The sequence below is a fragment of the Suncus etruscus genome, chromosome X, assembly GCF_024139225.1.
Source record: "Suncus etruscus isolate mSunEtr1 chromosome X, mSunEtr1.pri.cur, whole genome shotgun sequence".
NCBI lineage: Eukaryota > Metazoa > Chordata > Mammalia > Eulipotyphla > Soricidae > Suncus > Suncus etruscus.
Genome location: NC_064868.1, coordinates 115,296,490 through 115,318,694, shown reverse-complemented (window position 1 = coordinate 115,318,694; position 22,205 = coordinate 115,296,490).

The window sequence follows — 22,205 nt, the reverse complement described above, 5'->3', positions numbered from 1 at the left end:
AATTTAGCACCAAAATTATATTCTGATTTCACAATCATGAACTGTTATGTCACCGTGATTTAGCCACCACTATGAATTCATAATTCATGATTATGAAGTCAGTATGGACATTATTTTTGGAACCACTGTGAAATCATGATTCATGATTATGATGTCAAAATGAATTTATGATGTGCTCCATTGTGAAATCATACTTTGGGATTTGACATCATATTTAGTGGGTCTGAATACAGAAAGAACATTATTTTGGTCACCGCTGTATATCATATTTTGTGATTGTGAGGTAGAATGGACACGATTTTCACACCACCGTGACATTATGACTCATGATTCTGACATCACAATGGACTTTATAATGTACACAATGTTGACATAAGTCATGATTGCTACACAACAGACATTATTTTGCTCACCGTTGTGACATCATATTTCATGATTGTGATCAGAATGGACAAATTTTTGCATCTCTGAAAAATAAATATTCATCATATGGTGACATCTTAATTAGTGATTGTGATATCATTTTTCATGTTTATGAAGTCAGAATAGACATTATTTTGCACACTACTGTGATGTCATAATTCATAATTGTGAAGTCAGAACATACATTTTGGTGCTCAATTTCTAACATTATAAGTCATGATGATGTCAAAATGGACATTATTTTTCACAACACTGTGACATCACAATTCGTGATTGTGTGTTCAGAATGGACATTATTTTTGCACCATTGTGACAGCATGATTCTGAAATCATAATGGACTTTATTCTATTCTTCATTGTGTCATCATAATTAGTGACTGAGACATCTGAAGTCATAGTGGTCATTATTTTGCTCACCAATGTGATATCATAATTAATTATTGTGATGTCTGAATATATATACATATATATATAGGTGCTGAAATTGTGACATCATAAGTCATGGTGATGACATCACAGTGGGCATTATTTTGCTCATTACTGTGATATTATAATTCATGATTGAGAAACCAGAATGGACAATATTTTTGCAGCACTGTAAAATCATCCTTCATCATTCTGAGTTCCAAATTGAATTTATGACCTGCTCCATTGAGACATCATAATCAGTGATAGCGATGCCATAGTTTGTGTATCTGAAGTCTGAATGGACATTATTTTGAAACCCAGTGTGCCATCATAATTATAGTCAGTGAAATCAGAATGTATATTTTGATACTAAAATTGTGACATCATAAGGGATGATGATGATTTCAAAGTGGCAATTATTTTGCTCACCACAATGACATCATATTTCATGATTCTGACTTCACATTGTGAGACCCTCCATTGTGAAATCATAATCAGTGAATGTGACATCATATTTCGATGTTCTACAGTCAGAATGGACATTATTTTTCACACAACTGTGACAACATATTTGATGCTTGTGTAGTCAGAATATACAAATTGTTGCTGAAATTCTGACATCATATATCATGATGATGACATAATATTTTGTGGTTCTAAAATGAACATTATCTTGCTCAACACTATGGCATTGTAATTCATGATTGCGAATTTAGAATATACAATTTGGAGCTAAAATTGTAACATTTGGAAGTCAAGATGATTATGTCACAATAGACATCATTTTTACACACCATTGTGACCTCATATTTGCGATTGTGATGTCATATTAGTGGTTCTGAAGTCATAATTTACATTATTTTACTCACTACTGACATCATAATTTGTGATTATGATGTTCTAAAGGATATTATCTTTTGCACCACTGTGACATCTTGATTCATGATTCTGATGTCACAAAGGAATTTATGATATTCTCCATCGTGTCATCATAATTCATAGTTCTGAAATAAAAATGAACATTATTTAGTGCACCATAGTGTCATCATAATTAGTGATTGGTAATTCTGATATTCATTTTGGTGCTGATTTTGAGATTGTAAGTCATGATAATGACCTCTTAATGGACATTATTTTGCACATTAAATAAATTTCTATATATTTTCCAGATACTCTGGATCTACCAGCAGCAGTGAATGAGAACATCCAGTCCTGGCACTGATATGGTGTGAAAAATTGATTTTTAAATATTTTTGAAATGATTTTACCACCTTCTTAATTTTGGTGAACACGGGCTCTAGAGGTTTGATGTTTTTGGATTTGGGTTTCTCTGTCAATCTTACTTGGTTTCAAATACTCTGGGAAGTATAATAAATATGTAGGATTTATAGATGTTAGTGATATATTTCTAAGACCTTTGACCTACTGTAACATGTTGAATTTCAGACCGTATCTATGGTTAGACCAAGTACAGATAAAGTGGTGGGAGTTTAAATGATCACCACCACAATTCCTTTGATGATGTTGGCTTTCTTCTTTGAATTAGCATTAATTTACAATATATTTTAGGTATACAATATTACAGCTTTTTAAATATATTTTTATTTAAAATAATTATCTTTCAAGTATATATCTTGCTTACCCCAATTGTTCAGAAGCCTCTGCCAACTGCTTTGTGGTTGAAATCTATTTTTTCTGGTCAAAATACAATATAATGTTTTCTAGTGGTCTTGTTTGTTTCCATGCTCTGATTATTTGTATCTGGCATATGAGTTAAATAATGGCTTGGCATGCTACGTTGTCCTGCTTTTTGTTTGTTTTTCATTTGATACAATTCCCTTTAGTCACATTCAGGTTTCTTTCTTTTCTAACTATCTATTATAGTGTAATTTATGTGATATTGTTACAGTTAATCTAACTTTTATGGTTTTTATGTATAAAGTTTTGGGCCCTCACCATAAGAAATGTGCCCAACACTCTCCCCTACTAAGCCTTTGTTGCAATTAGTCTTCCTTTTCACAATCCCAATGCCCACTTTTTGGTAATATTAGTTCTGCAATCAAAGGCCAAGCATTTCATCATCTGTGAATTCTCTTATTTTGTTTTTCTATATTCTATATTTCTATATGAGTAAATATAACATATATTAATATATAAATAAATATATTAATCATGTATTTGTTAAGTCTATACAGTTATCATACAAGTTCACTGTTTTCATTATTGGTCACTTTAGGTATTGTACATTCTGAGTTTTTGGAAAATTTGCAATGACTGTACCCACTACTCTGATATACAGAATAGCTTCACTGAGAGAAATATCTACTGTTCTTTGCCAGTTCATCTCTCTCATCCCTAACCTCTGGCAACACAAACCTTTTTACTGTCTTCATGGTTTGCCTATTAAAGAATATCATAGTGTTGGAATAGAAGTATATGCACTTTTTTCAGATTAGCCTTTTCACTTAGTAATATGTGTTTAATTTTCCTTTTCCTTTGTCTTTACCTGGATTGATGACATCATTTTGTTGTAGTGCTTAGTAACATTCAAATTTTATATTAATAATATTATTATTTAATATTATACTTGTATAATATACAATGCTATACATAATATAATATATATGCTAATATGATTATACAAATAGATTAGTGATAACATTACTATTCCTAATAACAGCATTATTATAAATAATATTCATTGTATATTATAAATAGCACAACTCATTCAGCCATTTACCTACTAAAGAAACTCTGGTCACTTTTCAGTTTGGCAATGCTGAATAAATAAATTAACATTTGATTGGACATAAAACTTCAGTTTCTATGAATTGTCACAGAATGCAATTGCGGGATTATATTAAAAACAGTATGTTTATGTAGTAAGAAAACTGACAAACTGTTACAATGCAGCTGATTTATTTGGTCTTGCTACCAGAAATGATTGTTTCTTCTCTGTTATATTTTTCATCATTTTGTGCTGTCTGTGTTACAAATTCGAATAGGAGTATAGTTGAATCTTACTGTTGTTTTAACTTGCAATTTCCTGACGGCATGACTAAGTATCTTTTAATATGCTTATTTACCATCTGTATATCGTCTTTGGTGTCATGTTAAGTCTGTGACCCATATTTTAAATGGGCTGTTTGTCAATGTGAGATATTGAAGTTCGTTCTGTATTTGGTATATTTTATATTAAATATCATATGTATATTTTAAAAATATATACCATTAGACTGTAGATTGTGCTCTTATTCTCCTATTCTCCTGTTATCTTCTCTTGCAAAATACTGGTTTCATTTTTAAGTGAATTTCGGTTTATCAGTGAATTGTGCTTTCTATGTAGTTAAATAGTTAACTCTATTTTCAAGGTCATCTAATTTTCTCTCAGACTTCTAATTTATATAGGAGTTTTATCATTTTGCTTCTCCATTTAGAATAATGTTTTATTTTTAGTAGATTTTTGCAAAAGGATACAAGATCTGTGTCTAAATTTATGTTTTCTGCTTATATCTAGCCAGTTTTTATGACAATTTATCAAGGGTTAATTTCAAAAATATACTCCCCTTTAATTTTCCTAAGACTTATGTTGAAAAAACTTCTGGTCCATAATTAATTTTTTCCTTTATTTAAACATCTTGATTACATATATGATTGTGATTAGGTTTCAGTCATGTAAAGAACACCTCCTTCACCAGTGCAACATTCCCATCACCAATGTCCGAAATCTCCCTCCATCCTACCCCACCCCAACCTGTACTCCAGAGAAGCTTTCCAGTTCCCTCATTCATTCACATGATTATGGTAGTTCTCTGTGTAGTTATTTCTATAACTGCACTCACCAATCTTTGTGGTGATCTTCATGAAATAAGCTTGAAGTTCCAGCCCTCCTCTCATTGTCTCTGAGGATTGTAGCAAAAATGACTTTTATTTTTCTTAAAACCCATAGATGAGTGAGACTATTCTGCGTCTCTCTCTCCCTCTCAGATTATTTCACTCAGCATGATAGATTCCATGTACATCCGGGTATAGGAAAATTTCATGACTTCATCTCTCCTAATTGCTGCATAATATTCCATTGTGTATATGTACCACAGTTTCTTTAGCCATTCGTCTGATCAAGGGCATCTTGGTTGTTTCCAGAGCATGGCTATTGTGAATAGTGCTGCAATAAATATAGGTGTGAGGAAGGGGTTTTTGTATTCTATTCTTGGGTTCTTAGGGTATATCCCTAGGAGTGGAATAGCTGGGTCGAATGGGAGCTCAATTTCCAGATTTTGGAGGAATCTTTATATCGCTTTCAATAGAAGTTGGACTAGACAGCATTCCCATCAGCAGTGGATAAGAGTTTCTTTCTCTACACATCCCCACCAGCACTGATTGTTCACATTCTTTGTGATGTATGCCAATCTCTGTGGTGTGAGATGGTATCTCATCGTTGTTTTGATTTGCATCTCCCTGATGATTAGTGAGGAGGAACATTTTTTATGTGCCCTTTGGCCATTTGTATTTCTTTTTTTATCAAAGTGTCTGTTCAATTTCTTCTCCCCGTTTTTTGATGGGATTAGATTTTTTTTCTTGTCAAATTCTGTCAGTGTCCTATATATTTTGGATATTGACCCCTTATCTGATGAGTGTTGGGTGAATAGTTTCTCCCACTCGGTGGGTGGCTCTTGTATCCTGGGCACTATTTCCTTTGAGGTGCAGAAGCTTCTCAACTTAATGTATTTTCATCTGTTGATCTCTGCTTCCACTTGTTGGAAAATGCAGTTTCCTCCTTGAAGATGACTTTAGTCTCAATGTCATGGAGTGTTTTACCAACATGTTGTTCTATATACCTTATAGTATCAGGTCTGATATCAAGGTCTTTAATCCATTTGGATTTTACCTTTGTACATGATGTTAACTGGGGGTCTATGTTCACTTTTTTTGCAAGTGGCTAACCAGTTCTGCCAGCACCACTTGTTGAAGAGGTTTTCCCTGTTCCACTTAGGATTTCTTGCTACTTCTTCAATAATTAGGTAATTGTATGTCTGGGGAACATTGTCTTAGGACTCAAGCCTATTCCACTGATCTGAGGGTCAGGGTCTGTCTTTATTCCAATACCATGCTGTTTTGATAACTATTGCTTTGTAGTACAGTTTAAAGTTGGGGAAAGTAATGCCTCCCATTTTTCTTTTCCCTAGGAGTGCTTTAGCTATTCGAGGGTGTTTTTTGTTCCAGATGAACTTCATAAGTGTTTGATCCACTTCTTTGAAGAATATCATGGGTAATTTTAAGGGGATCACATTCAATCTTTATAATGCTTTGGGGAGTATTGCCATTTTAATAATGTTAATCCTGCCAATCCATGAGCAGGGTATGTGCTTCTATTTCTGTTTGTCCTCTCTTATTTCTTGGAGCAGGGCTCTATAATTTTCTTTTTATTTTTTTTTTATTTAAACACCTTGATTACATACATGATTGTGTTTGGGTTTCAGTCATGTAAAGAACACCACCCATCACCAGTGCAACATTCCCATCACCAATGTCCCAAGTTTCCCTCCTCCCCACCCGACCCCCGCCTGTACTCTAGACAGGCTCTCCATTTCCCTCATACATTCTCATTATTAGGACAGTTCAAAATGTAGTTATTTCTCTAACTAAACTCATCACTCTTTGTGGTGAGCTTGATGAGGTGAGCTGGAACTTCCAGCTCTTTTTTCTTTTGTGTCTGAAAATTATTATTGCAAGAATGTCTTTCATTTTTCTTAAAACCCATAGATGAGTGAGACCATTCTGCGTTTTTCTCTCTCTCTCTGACTTATTTCACTCAGCATAATAGATTCCGTGTACATCCATGTATAGGAAAATATCATGACTTCATCTCTCCTGACAGCTGCTTTTAGAGATCATTCACGTCTTTGGTCAAGTTTAATCCAAGATATTTGAATTTGTGTGGCACTATGTGAATGGGATTGCCTTCTTGATTTCCTTCTATTCCCTATCATTATTGGTGTATATAAAGGCCATTGATTTCTGTGTGTTAATTTTGTAGCCTGCCACATTGCTATATGAGTTTATTGTTTTGAGAAGCTTTTTGGTAGAATCTTTAGGGTTTTCCAGGTAGAGTATCATGTCATCTGCAAAAAATGAGAGCTTGACTTCTTCCTTTTCTATCTGGATTCTCTTGATATCTTTTTTTTGCCTGATCGCTATAGCAAGAACTTCCAGTACTATGTTGAAGAGGAGTGGTGAGAGCAGACAACCTTGTCTTGTACTAGAATTTAGAGGAAAGGCTTTTCGTTTTTCTCTATTGAGGATAATATTTGCCATTAGCTTGTGGTAGATGGCTTCAACTAGATTGAGAAAGGTTCCTTCCATTCCCATCTTGCTGAGAATTTTGATCAAGAATAGGTGATGGACTTAATCAAATGCTTTCTCTGTGTCTATTGATATGATCGTGTGATTTTTATTTTTCTTATTGTTGATGTTGTGTATAATGTTGATAGATTTACGGATGTTAAACCATCCTTGCATTCCTGGGATGAAACCTACTTGGTCATAGTATGATCTTCTTGATGATGCATTGGATCCTATTTGCCAGGATTTTGTTGAAGATCTTTGCATTAGCATTCAACAGGGATGTTGGTCTGTAATTTTCTTTTTTGGAAGCATCTCTGTCTGGTTTTGGTATCAAGGTGATGTTGGCTTCATAAAAGCTTTTTGGGTGTGTTCCCGTGTTACCAATTTCATGGTAGAGCTTGGCTAGGATTGGTAGTAGCTCCTCTTGAAAGATTTGAAAAAAGTCATTAATAAATCCATCTGGGCCTGGGCTTTTCTTTTTGGGCAGATGTTTGATTACAGTTTCAATTTCCTCAGTAGTGATGGGGGTGTTTAGATATGCGACATCCTCCTTACTTAAATGTGGAAGGTTATAAGTGTCCAAAAATTTTTCCATTTATTCTAGGTTCTCATGTTTAGTAGCATAAAGTTTCTCAAAGTAGTCTCTGATTAACCTTTGGATCTCTGCAATATCTGTCGTGATCTCCCCCTTTTCATTTCTAATATGGGTTATCAGATTTTTCTCTCTCTCTTTTGTGAGTTTTGCCAATGGTCTATCAATCTTGTTTATTTTTTCAAAGAACCAACTTCTGCTTTCGTTGATCTTTCGGATTTTTTTTTTGGTTTTCCACTTCGTTGATTTCTGCTTTCAGCTTTGTTATTTCCTTCTGTCTCCCTATTTTTTGGTTCCTTTTATTGGTCATTTTTTATTTTTTTGGCTGCATCATTAATTAAATTAATTAATTAATTTTTAATTTTTTAAATAAATCACTCGGTTATAGATTTGTACAATCTATTTTAATCATTTCTCTTCTTTCCCATAATCTTCTCACAAATAACAACATGTACTAATAATCATATGTTTAGAATAAGTCTATAAAATAGATAGCAAACATTCTGGATCTATAGTCATTGTGGAAAAGCTATAATTTGAATGTTTCCATTCCATTGGAAAACTTTACTCTTGATTTTCTTATGTATTTTTGTTTACATTTAATACATTTTACATATAGATGTAGATATAAACACTTAAATTCATTGTTAACTATTATATTGACATAAGAAAAGTGATGTAGGATCTTGGGTATTTTGGTGTGGTGGGATATAATAATTGTATACATCAAAATAATAAATTTACCATTATAACTTATTAAATAAAATACAATGTTCTAAATGATAAATTGATATATCAAATTGCTTGTTTTAGTATGACATTTATTTCCTGTTTATTCACCTTTAACATGAATTTTACTAATAATATTGCAAAGGCTTTGTGGGTTAGAATTTTCTCTGTAAATAATTATATGACAGCTATGTAAGCTATTTTATTTCCTTACTTTTCTAAGGTATACACCTTTATATCTTCCTCCTGCCTCATTAAGACCATGAACACAATCTTGAATATACCTTTAAAGGTTAACATATTTATCTGATTTTTAAATAGCTACTCTTTCACCAGATATAAAATAATTAATTGAATAATGTGTGTATGTGTATATATTTGTTTTTTAGTTTCATTCAGTAGTACTAAGTACTTAGTCTTGGCTCTTCACTCAGGGATTACTCCCGGCCAATGTCAGAGGGCCATATGTGGTATTAGGTATTGAATCTGTGTAGGCTGCATGCAAAGCAAGCACACTACTCTCTGTACTGACCCTGAAAATTTTATATTTAGAGGGTACTATTGCTTGCACCAAGAAATACACTTCTGGGGCCAGAGTTATAGAGTATCAGATAGAGAAATTTTCTTGCATGTGGTTGACCCAGATTCTATCCCCTGCACCTTTTGTGGTCCTTTGGAGCCCTCCCAGGATTAATCTCTGACCTGAGAGCCAAGAGTATTCCCTGAGCACCAACTGATATGTCCCAAGAAACCAAAACAAACAAAAAAAATAAATTTATTTCTGGTGCTAATTACCTAAGAGATTTTGGCAAAGATGGTATACCATCTAAATTTTTCCATTATTCTATTTTACATATATAATAATTGACTTATTATTACTCTTCTGTTAATGTGTTAAATAGTATTCTAAACTCAACTTTATTTTTTATTTTTTAATATAATTTTTATTTTAATCATAGTGGCTTACATATCGTTCACAGTAATATTCCAGGTACATTTTAGCATTGAATCAGGGGAATTCCCATCACGAATTGTCCTCCCTCCACCTCTGTTCCCATCCTACCTCCCATATCCTCAACCCTCACACCAGGGTTTGCTAGAATGAGTGGTCCCCTCTGTGCCTAGCTTACTATTTAGTGATCTTACAATGTTTGTTCTTGGTACCTACATTATATCCCCCTCTAATTGGGAGGCTGTCTAGATATAAACTCAACTTTAAAAGCAGTAACACCTCTTATTATTTAAATAAATGTAACATTTTCTTTTCTTTTCTACACAATTAACATAGAATTCAGCTTGTAGCCTTTTGTTTAGCTCTCACTCATGTATTTGAATATTATTGGCATTATGGCTTTTGTCATATATTTTGTCAAATTTATGTTTAGTTCATCAAATAGTTTGGAGAGTATTACCCCTTATTTGATTCATGGGGCTATGTGGACTTTTACCAAGTTTGGTAGTATACAGAGGCTATTCCTGACTGTGTGTTAGAAATGATCCTTGATGATACCAAGGCAACATAAATTTTGCTGGAGTATAGAACCAGGTTCTTGGGCACAGCCTCATGCTATTTCCTGTACTAACCTTCAGTTCCAGGAATTCCCCATTTTAAACATAAAATATTGTTAAGAGATGAGTGGTGATTAATTAATTCTAAATGCTTGGTAAATATTATGAGAAAGATTTCTGAACCTGATGTTTTTAGATAAAGATAGTCACACATTAAAATTATTCAATAATTGTAAGATGTTTTTACAAGTATTTTTTATTTTGTTTATTTTGGCAAGTTGTGCTTTACTATAAATTTCTCTATTTCAATGAAATTTTTAAATACAAAGAAAACTATAAAACTCTGCTCCAAGAAAAAAGAGAGGACATGCGGAAATGGAAACACATACCCTGCTCATGGATTGGCAGGATTAACATCATCAAAATGGCAATAATCCCCAAGGCATTATACAGATTTAATGCGATCCCTCTAAAGATACCCATGACACTCTTCAAAGAAGTGGATCAGGAACTTTTGAAATTCATTTGGAACAATAAACACCCTACAATAGCTAAAGCAATCATTGGAAAAAGAATATGGGAGGAATTACTTTCCCCAACTTTAAACTGTACTACAAAGCAATAGTTATCAAAACAGCATGGTATTGGAATAAAGACAGGCCCTCAGATCAGTGGAATAGGCTTGAATACTCAGAAAATGTTCCCCGAAATACAATCACCTAATTTTTGATAAAGGAGCAAGAAATCCTAAATGGAGCAAAGAAAGCCTCTTCAACAACTGGTGTTGGCACAACTGGCTAGCCACTTGCAAAGAATTGAACTTAGACCCCCAGCTAACATCATGTACGAAGGTAAAATCCAAATGGATTAAAGACCTCGATATCAATCCCGAAACCATAAGATGTATAGAACAACATATAGAAAAAACACTCCAGGACCTTGAGACTACAGGCATAATCAAGGAGGAAACTGCACTCTCCAAGCAAGTGAAAGCAGAGATTAACAGATGGGAATATATTAAGCTGAGAAGCTTCTGCACCTCAAAGGAAATAGCGCCTAGGATACAAGAGCCACCCACTGAATGGGAGAAACTATTCACCCAATACCCATCAGATAAGGGGCTAATCTCCAAAATATACAAGTCACTGACAGAAATTTACAAGGAAAAATAAAAAAACATCTAATTTCATCAAAAAATAAGGAGAAGAAATGGAAGACGCTTTGACAAAGAAGAAATACAAATGGCCAAAAGACACATGAAAAGATGCTACACATCACTAATCATCAGGGAGATGCAAATCAAAACAACGATGAGTTACCACCTCACACTACAGAGAATGGCACACATCACTAAGAATGAGAATAAACAGTGTTGGCGGGGATGTGGTGAGAAAGGATCTCTTATCCACTGCTAGTGGGAATGCCGTCTAGTTCAACCTTTATGGAAAGCAATATGGAGATTCCTCCAAAAACTGGAAATCGAGTTCCCATACGACCCAGCTATTCCACTCCTAGGAATATAACCTAGGAACACAAAAATACAATACAAAAACCACTTCCTCTCACATATATTCATTGCAGCATTATTTACCATAGCAAGACTCTGGAAACAACCAAGATGCCCTTCAACAGACGAATGGCTAAAGAAACTGTGGTACATATACACAATGGAATATTATGCAGCCGTCAGGAGAGATGAAGTCATGAAATTTTCCTATACATGGATGTACACGCAATCTATTATGCTGAGTGAAATAAGTCAGAGAGAGAGAAAAACGCAGAATGGCCTCACTCATCTATGGGTTTTAAGAAAAATGAAAGACATTCTTGCAATAATAACTTCCAGACACAAAAGAGAAAAGAGCTGGAAGTTATAGCTCACCTCAGGAAGCTCACCACAAAGAGTGATGAGTTTAGTTAGAGAAATAACTACATTTTGAACTGTCCTAATAATGAGAATGTATGAGAGAAATGGAGAGCCTGTTTAGAATACAGGCGGGGGTCGGGTGGGGAGGAGGGAGATTTGGGACATTGGTGATGGGAATGTTGCACTGGTGATGGGTGGTGTTCTTTACATGACTGAAACCCAAACACAATCATTTATGTAATCAAGGTGTTTTAATAAAATATATATATAAATTTGTTAGTTTTAAAAATACATGGGGTTATAATTGAATTGATACATGCTTTGCATACAGGAGACTTAGGTTTCATCCTCTTCGTCTCAGATTCCCAGACAGGTCAAAAGTAAGTCCTGAGCACAACACGAGAAAAAAGTGAACAAAGTTGGAGCTGAAGAGATAGTACAGCAGGAAGAATGTTTGTCTTTCATACAGCCAACACAGTTTGGATCCTCCACATACCATTTAGTTCCAAGAGCACCACCTGGAGTAATCCCTGAGCATCACCTGGAGTGACCCACAAACAAATTAAAAAAGAAAAGTAACAACAAAAACTTTGTTAATTGGAATGCTTAGATGGATATATTTTTCAAATGTTTAAACAGTAGATATTTTAGGCTGGTGAATCATATAGTTTTTGTGACAACTGCTCATTTCTTCTGTTCTAACACCATAGCAGCCATAGGCAAAACTTAAGCAAATGATTGTTTTCAAAAGCCTATTTACAGAAGCATTCTGCTTTTGTACAGTGGTCGGCCATAGTTTGCAATTTTTTGCTGACCATCAACTTTTTAGTCTGCCTTTTGTCTTTCCCATCCTAAATTTTGTATCTAAGATTTAAGTCTTAGTTTTGATGTAGCATAGTTCATGCTTATTCAATGTGTTGGACCACACCCATCAGTGCTTAAGGATTATTTGACCTGCAATTTTTTGAAACATGTAAGACCTCATGCGTGTGTGTGTATGTGTGAGTGTGTGTCTTTGACACTTGCAGCAGTGGTTCTGCCCTTAGGAATCACTCTTGTATGGGTGTAAGGAGCTTCACTATCTCTTTGGCTCTATTGATCTCAATAAACTTTGACATTAGCTATATCAAATTTCTATGTTAATTTGTTGAACTTTAGAACCATCTATTTTGTTTGTTTTTGGACCACCCCCAGTGATGCTCAGAAGCTACTTCCGGTAGGTTTGGGGAACCAGATGAGATGGGGATCAAACCCTACTTGACCTTGTACGCAAGGCCCTAACCATCTCTGGACTATAACAAAGCATATATGCACATTGCATATGCATATATTTGTTTTTAGTCTAAAAAAATCATATAATTGGATGGAGTACTTAGTTAATTTAACTGGAAATTAATTTAAATATATTTAGCTATAGTTAGTACATATAATTGCAATTAAATCTATTATATTGATAAATCCTTCACATGTTTTACATCTGTTCCAAGTTCTTTTATGTACTCATTTATCTTGCCAGATTTTGGACTTACTAGATTTTAGTTCTTTTTACCTTGTTCTAGCACTGTGATTATTTATTTAATTTCATTATTATCCTAGGTATTACAGTATCTATCTTTTACTTGTTCCAAATTTCAAACATTGTAACTTCAATTTAATGCCTTCCCAAATTATAGGCTGTTCTAATTGCATTTTTAAATATCTACACATTTAAAATTTCATAAAACATTATTATTATTGTTGCTTAGAGTATTTATCTAAATTTTTCTACACATTTTTGTTTTACATTTTCCTTCTTTATTCATGCATTTCTCAGTTTGCAGCTGGTGTAGTGAAAAACACCTTTTTGTTTTTCCACAATATGAGTCTGGGTTGCAAACAATTATTTTGTTTTTATTTAACTGTCATTTTTATTCAGAATGTTAATGTTATTGTTCAGTTTTCTCTTGGATTTCACAGTCCCTTTTGAAGTTAAACAATCGGTTTAATTGTTTATACTTTGAAATAATAAATCTTTGGTTTATATTTTATTTTGAGATTTTTGAGATAATTTTTTTCACTTTCCCTATTCAAAATCATACAGTTCTATGGCATTTAGTATTCTCCTATCTTTTAAGTTCTTTTTGTTTGTTTTTCTTAAATGTTATGTGATGTACCTTTCTGTATTTTTAATGATAATATCATTTTTTGGAGCTCATAGGGCCTCTTAAATCTTTGATGTCTTTCTCCAGTTTTAGAATATTATCTCAATTTTTTCAAATAAATAGTACTTTCTTTCACTCTGTTTTTCTCTTCCCCTTTTGAGAGTTATTTTGCCATACCCTTTTTTATCTCTTCATGACTAATTTTTCCTTTTAAAAACCTATTTTCTAGTTCACTGGCTTTCTCTTTAGTTGCATTTAATTTACAGTTAAATTCATAAATTGAATCTTATTTATATTGTAGTTTTAGTTTTAGTAGAATTTTCTTTCCTGTATTTTCTATATTTCCTAAGATTCTTATTTCATGAACATTTTTATTATGGTTATTTAATAGTTCATTTATGCTTACTTTCTGATGTTTCTTTTGACTTTATGTTATTGTTGTATTGCATCCTGGTCTGTATACTATTTTTTATTTAGCATTGCATATTTATTTTACATAAAATGCATAGAAATGATTTGAGCACTAATAATAACAGTTCCTACAGAAAGGATCCCCCTTGTTATATTCTTTTTTAAAATAGAGATCCTGGGCCATAGGGATAGCACAGCCCTAGGGCCTTTGCCTTGCAGGCTGCTAATCAAGGATGGTCCCGGATTTGATTCCCAGTATCCCATATAATCCCCTGAGCCTACCAGAAGCGACTTCTGAGCACAGAGCCAGGAGCAATCCCTGAGCACCACCGACTATGGCCACCAAAACAAAAATAAATAGATAAAATAAAATAAAATAAAATAGATATTCTGTTTACAATGTTATTAAAAATTTGTCATGCACATAATTTCCCACAAGACACATATCAACAGTGTACTCCTTCCCCTTAGAACCTTCTTTTTCCAATCCACCCAATTCAGTTGTATGGAACAGTTTTCCTTTTATGTTTAGGAAAAAATATCTATAATTGAGTGTGTGGTTATGTGGTTATGTGAACTCACAATCCAGAATCTTTCTTTTAATTTTTTTATTTTTAATTATGATAACAAGGATGCAAAGATAGAGGACAAGATAAAGTTACAGTGGAAGGACAATCACCCATAACATAATTCTCAGAAGTCCCCTTGCTGATATCTTAACTTTGAAATTTCAACCAAAGAACATTAAGATAAATAAGACAGAATCCATGTACAATTACTTTGTCCCTCAAGTCCCCAGATTGTAACACATTATAATATTTCTTAACAGCACACAAGGCAATCTAAAGCCATAAAACTTATGTAACCCCTTAAACATTACAGGCATAGTATTTTTTTACATTTCCATATACAGAATCTTACTACAATTTTAGTGACTACATGACATAGTCAGTGAAAACTGATTTACATAAAGGTCATCCTTATTCTTAAGACATAAATTGTATTGCATCAACCTCAATAAGTAATCAGAGTGAGCTCCCTCACTCCCTAATACACTTCTTGCTTCAGGTTTTCTTACCTACTTGTCTTTGTCTTATAAGATTTTTCCCTATACAGTATTAGTTCTGCAACGCACTATACTGAGACTTTTAAAATAGTTTCTGATAATTGAGATAAATTTTTTATTTATTTTTTAGATACTAGACTTCTAAAGTATTTGTGACCAGAATTTTGAGGGATTTTCCTCTAAAAGTAAAACTTGTACTCCTTTTTAAAAGGGTCCAGAGTTATAGTACAACAAGCAGATCAATTTTCTTGCATATGGCCAACTCAGGTTCAATCCTTAGATTTCCTTTTTTTTAAATGATTTTGTTTCTTTGTTTTTTGGGCAACACCCAGTTATGCTCAGGGTTACTCCTGGCTATGCGCTCAGAAATAGCCTCTGGCATATGAGACTCCAGGGTTTGAACAGAGGTCCATCCTAGGTCAGCCATGTGCAATGCAAACTCTCTACCACTGTGCTATTGCTCCTCTTAGCATTCCTTTTGAGCGCCTAGTACCACTAAAAGATTTCTAAGCAGAGAGTTCAGAAATAAAACAAGAATTATGCCAAGTATGGCAAATAACAAACAAACAAAAAGACACAGAAACAAATAAAACAGTAAATAAAAGGAAAAAAACTCAATAAAATTATAAATGTAACAAATTTAATAAAAATATAATTCTTTTTTGTTTGCTTTGTTTTGTTTGTTTGCTTTGGGCCACTCACAACGGTGCTCAGGGGATACTCCTGACTCTGCACTCAGGAATCATTCCTGGTTGGCTTGGGGCTTTATGGAATGCCAGCTTTTGAATCATGGTCAGTCACATGCAAGGCAAACACCTTACACACTATACTATAACTCTACACTTTTATTATTCATTTTTACCTAAAATCAAGTAGCAGATGCAAAGTAGAAATTTTATATTTGATTTTAAAATGTCCATTTTTTGAAAAAATTTATAGCTTTTGATAACATTCCCCAGTTAGTTTTGTTTGGGGGCCCCTCTCAACAGTGTTCAAGAGATCATCTTATCTTTTTATTGTTAAATTATCTTTATTTAAACACCGTGATTACAAATATGATTGTATTTGTATGATTACAGTCATGTAAAGAACACCCCCTTCACCAGTGCAAGATTCCCACCACAAATTTCCCAGATCTCCCTCCTCCCCACCTCACCCACACCTGTAAGTGGTGCTCAGAGAACCATTTGTTACTGGGACTGGGACTTGAACTAAGACTGGTTTCATTACTTCATTACTCATGAAAGTCATGTTAAGCAACACTGGAGAGAGATGATACCTAATGGAATGCATGCTTCTGTCCTTATGCTCAAATAACTTAATATGTAGTTGGTAAGTAATATTTATCCTGGATGAAATAATTGTTCCTTTTATTTTGGGCTTGGTGGTGCACATGGCTTTCTCTTAGCTCTTTGCTCATAGATCTCATCTGGCAGTTCTTGTGTGACCAAATCTGGTGTGGACAACTCAATCTAGGTTGAACACATAGAAGACAAATAAGTACCTACTGTACCATATATTTGGCCTGAAGTAATTACTGCCTTATAAAATGCAGTGTATAGGCAAGACCTAGATTGAGTGGCATGACCTCCACTTTCCATTCAGAATTCACATAGAAGATAAGTTTAGAATTAGGATTTTAATTAAAGAAATCAATATAGGGAGGGGAATGGTATATTATATTAGGCATGAAATAACAAACTAAAACCAATTCACTGCTAAACAAATTTTAGCCATACAATACTATCTGAATAGTTTATCCTTTAATCCTTGTTTCCAGTGATTTATTGTTAAAAATAAACAGCCTATGCCGAAAGCTTGGAAATTTGTTGGTACACGCAGTTATATATGTGTTTATTTGATTGCCTGTGATTCAGACCCAGGGGTGCATCGAAGATTCAGGTGACCGAATAAAGTTGACATAAGCCCCAGTTGAGTGTACTATAGTTGGTTTCACCTCAGGAGAAACTCAGACTATCCAGCTGTTTCATTTTAATACTCTGTTTAGGGAGTCCCTTATACTTACCCCCTGACTTGACAACCAGGTGACACATTCTTGACTATAATCCTAAAGGTAAGAGATTAAGAAGAACCCACGTTGTATCTTCTTTGCATGTTAATTTCATATAACTGAAGTAACATTTTTGGAGATCAGTCCTTTTCCTATGAATTATCTAAAGATTCATGAAGTAGCTAATGCAACACCTGAGTACATGGAAGTTCAATACTTTAGGTACAAAGTAGGCGGTAGCAGGAAAGTCAAAAAGGCAGCCTGCAAGGCAAGTAAGTACCTGTACTATCTTTCCAATTCAAGAAAATAGTCCGATAGTTTGAGTTTAACTTCATGACTTTAAGAGTAGAAGAAATATTTGATATGATACATTTTAATCAATTAAATATTTAATTGCTTTATTTAAGAACTCTGGCTACAAAACTGTTCATTGTTGGGTTTTAGACATACAATGTTCACTCTCCTTCACCAGTGCACCATTCACAATGTCTCCTGTTTCCCTTCCATTCCCAGTCCCCCAGCCCCTGCCTTGTTCTACGACAGGAAAATTGCTTCTTTAATCCATTCTGTCTCCTTTCCTTTTTCCCTGACTCCTAAATTGTACACATTCCTACAGTTTAGCACAGAATTGGACATTCAGAGTTGGTGCTTTTATTTTAGTAGCATATTAATCACCACTGGCATAGCCTTTATTCAAGCTTGTATAATACCTTGCAAGCAAGTACTACTGTGAATTCCCATGAGATAAAATTGAGTCTTAGAGACCCAAAATCCACTTTTTTTTAAATAGTACTATGCACCCATGTCCTGCCATAACTACAACTTGATTTGAAATAGAAGGCATATAACATAAAGTTCCTTTCTGATTCTTTTAGAGTCATTTTTTCCAGGTGCAAAGATGAAAATACAATGACAAATACTCTGAAATTACCTTGTTTCATGGTTACTCTCAGATATCTGTTTCTTCCATTGCTGTTGTGGCAACCTGGCAACTAGAAGAAACAAAGAGATATATCCTGGATTTTATAATTATCAGTTGATTGACTTATTGCATATCAAGTAAGTAAATACCATCTCTTTTAGTACATAATAACAGAAAAGGTAGCCTATTGTTGTGATTTATCTGACTGAGTATATCTTAGCTCATGAACTGAAAATTTTATTTTTAGTTTATTTGGTAATTATAAGTTATTCACTCTTTGGGGATATTTGATTTGTATCTGTGGGAACAGATGCATGTGTCTAATTTTTTTGTATAAGGTGCTCTTGGGCTGTGGCCACAGAGGATGGAACCGTGTGGCTCTGGCACTTTCCTGAAATCTATGGTTTTACAAGACTTCCTGCTGCAGATAAGGACACTAGCTTCTCTTATCTACTTGTCCCTAGATGCCTTTCTCTGGCAGGAAACTGACTTTACTAGCAGAGTTAGATTGCCTTTTTCCAGAACTATATACTGCAGACACTTGAGATTAGTGCCAGGAGAGGAGAAAGGGTAATTGTCTCTGAGGGAAAAAAATTGTGAAGGTGGTAGTAGTTTAAAAATTGGGGGCGAGAGTGGTATTTAGTTAAATATGGCTGCCACACTGCAATGAAAGAGCCTTTTGGCATCTTATTCAAAAAGCTATACAGTGACATGCTTTGTATTCTGACATTTATTCCTGGGAAAAGTATTTAAAATGTTTCAGTCTTTTAAAAATCCCTCACCTGTTTCAGTTGTAGATCACATTTATGTTGATGCTTTTGGAATACTAATGATAATTCAGTATTGCTGCATTATAAATAAGGTTTACATTTTTGTCCCATGCCATTTTAATTTAAAACCATCTGAGAAAACTGCAACTATTACTTGATAAGATCTGAATGCTCTTCTTGTCAAGTACATATTTATCTTTAGAAACCTCGTCTTAGAGAAAACCTTTTATGTGCAATTTTGACTCCATATTTTGTAAACTCTATTGATTGCTCCCCATTCCCACAGAAGAAAGATTCCTTTTCAGAGTTTTTATCCATTTTAACAAATGTGAATAAATGTAAATGTAAGGTTTTTAGAGGTCCTAAAATTGTCCCTATGACTTAAGAGTATCAATGTTATGGCATTCTTTTTCATTTAGGCAGGAGCGAACTAATTGTGTGGCAAATCTGTGTTAAACAAGATTCTTACAGCAGAAACGATTAGCTACTTAAATATCTGTCTTCCTGCCACTTGGAATCTATTTGAATAAAGGAAGAGAAATAGGAATAAATAGAGAATAGATTCAAAGATTACTCAGCTTTTCTAATGTGTAATACTGTGTGTTTTCTACTCTTTTAACATATTTGGAGACCTTCCATACTTTCTGTATACTGACAAAAGTTTATTTGGGAAAGAAGTGGACTTATCTTTCTGTCTGTCTTTTTGTCTGCTTGTCTCTCTCTCAATGTATCTATCTCTATCTATCTAATGTACCTACCTACGTACATACCTACCTACCTGCATACCTACCTACATACATACCTACATACATACCTACATATCTATCTATCTATCTATCTATCTATCTATCTATCTATCTATCTATCTATCTATCTATCTATCTATCTATCATCTATCTATCTATCAATCATCTATCACCTAGCTCTATCTATCTATCTATCATCTATCTATCTATCTATCTATCTATCTATCTATCTATCTATCTATCTATCTATCTATCATCTATCATCTAGCTCTATCTATCTATCTCTATCTCTCTATATATCTATCATCTATTTATCTATCTATCATCTACTTATATCTTTTTATATAATCTATTCCCACAATAAATCTATGCCTCTAGTAAAGCTACTGGAGTCTTGAACAATGTAATGACTTACAAAGTCACTCATAAGATGTTTTCATTTGAATAACTGGTCAAACCCAATGAATATTTCTCACCAGAGATGTGATTGACTAGAAGTGTTTTTTTCTGTACCCTCCTCCAAACCACGAAGATTTCCTTAGTTCTTTCTTTTTTTCTTTTTTTCTTTTGTAAATCTTGTTCTTTTGTGTCAAGCCCATTTTGAGTCACGATTGAACCAGTCCAAATGTCTGATTGTATTTGTGTGTGTGTGTGCATGCGTGTGTGTGTGTGTGAGAGAGAGTATTGTAACATTGAAGAAGAGCAGTATGGAGATATAAAGAGGAGAACATTTGTAAGAGGAAAGCATGCCTGCTAACATATAATAATGGTACTGTTGGTTGTGGAAAGATGAGAAAGTAGGAATTCATGATTATTATATTAAAATCTTATGATTGATTAAATAATCATATAATATAAAACAAACATATACAATCTAGTAAAATACATTTGGAATCAGACCAGTCTGGGCTGATCTATCATTCTATATACTATACCTTATTAACTATACATTCTTAGTTGAATTCTCTGTTCTCTCTAGCCTTGAATCTATCAAAAGGAAAAGGAGACTGGTGCCTACATAATGCTCTTGGATGCCATGAAGTGTTGCAAGTCAGCCCCTGAAGAGGTTGACTGATGGAGGGATAGAGGATGAGGTCTTTCCCCTCCAGCTCGGAGCACGCGTCTGCCACCCTGTCCAGCCGACGGTTCTGAGGTGAAATGGCGGGTAAACAGTTCGCAGACAGTCAGGCTTGTGGAAATATTAGCTTTATTTGGTGGACAAGACTGAAGTCCAAAGACTCAGCATAAATTCCAGCCAAAAGCCTCTCGCCTTCCACAGACCCTTGTTTTTATCCCCCAGAATCAGGTACCACCCAATGGTGGAAGCAGAATCAGATACCATCCTAGGGTGGGGGCAGAAGGCCAGGTCACACCGTAGGGTAGGGCACAATCACCGATCAGCGTACGGTCAGTAACATAATAATTCCAAAAATATTTACATACACAACAATGAAGAACAAATAAAAATGTAATTATATAAAGTTTTTATGTTTGTAACTTGGGGAAATAATTTAAGAATGTTTAATTTAATTTAAGTATATTCAATTTAATACATATATTAAAAACCCCTCCTATACCTACCCCAAGACACAAGCTTTCCCCTGAAATTATATTGACTAGCTTTTTGGCTGGCAAAAGCTCACGACTATAAAAGTAATAGTAATGCATGGGTGCAAATTGCTTAGTAATTTGGTGAAACTTCTATGAACAGTGATCTCAAAATTCCTTAGAAAAGCAAGAATGGGGGGCCCGGAGAGATAGCACAGCGGTGTTTGCCTTGCAAGCAGCCGATCCAGAACCTAAGGTTGTTGGTTCGAATCCCGGTGTCCCATATGGTCCCCCGTGCCTGCCAGGAGCTATTTCTGAGCAGACAGCCAGGAGTAATCCCTGAGCAATGCCGGTGTGGCCCAAAAACCAAAAAAAAAAAAAAAAAAAAGAAAAGCAAGAATGGAATAACATGTGATCCAATAATACCTATCACTTCCAGGCTATAAATACACTAATTAAAAAAGCCCTATGTTCATAGCAGCACTACTTAAAATTACCAAAATATAAATGCACCTAAGTTCCTGTCAGCATATGATTGTATTAAGAAATTGATATATATATATATATATATATATATATATACAATGGATTACTACTTTTCTGTTAAAAAGATACAGAAGACAAAATTGTGACTTTTGAATATAACATGTATGTTTATTGAATTGATTGTGCTGCAATACATAAATAAACAAATAAATAAATAAGAGAGGAACAATA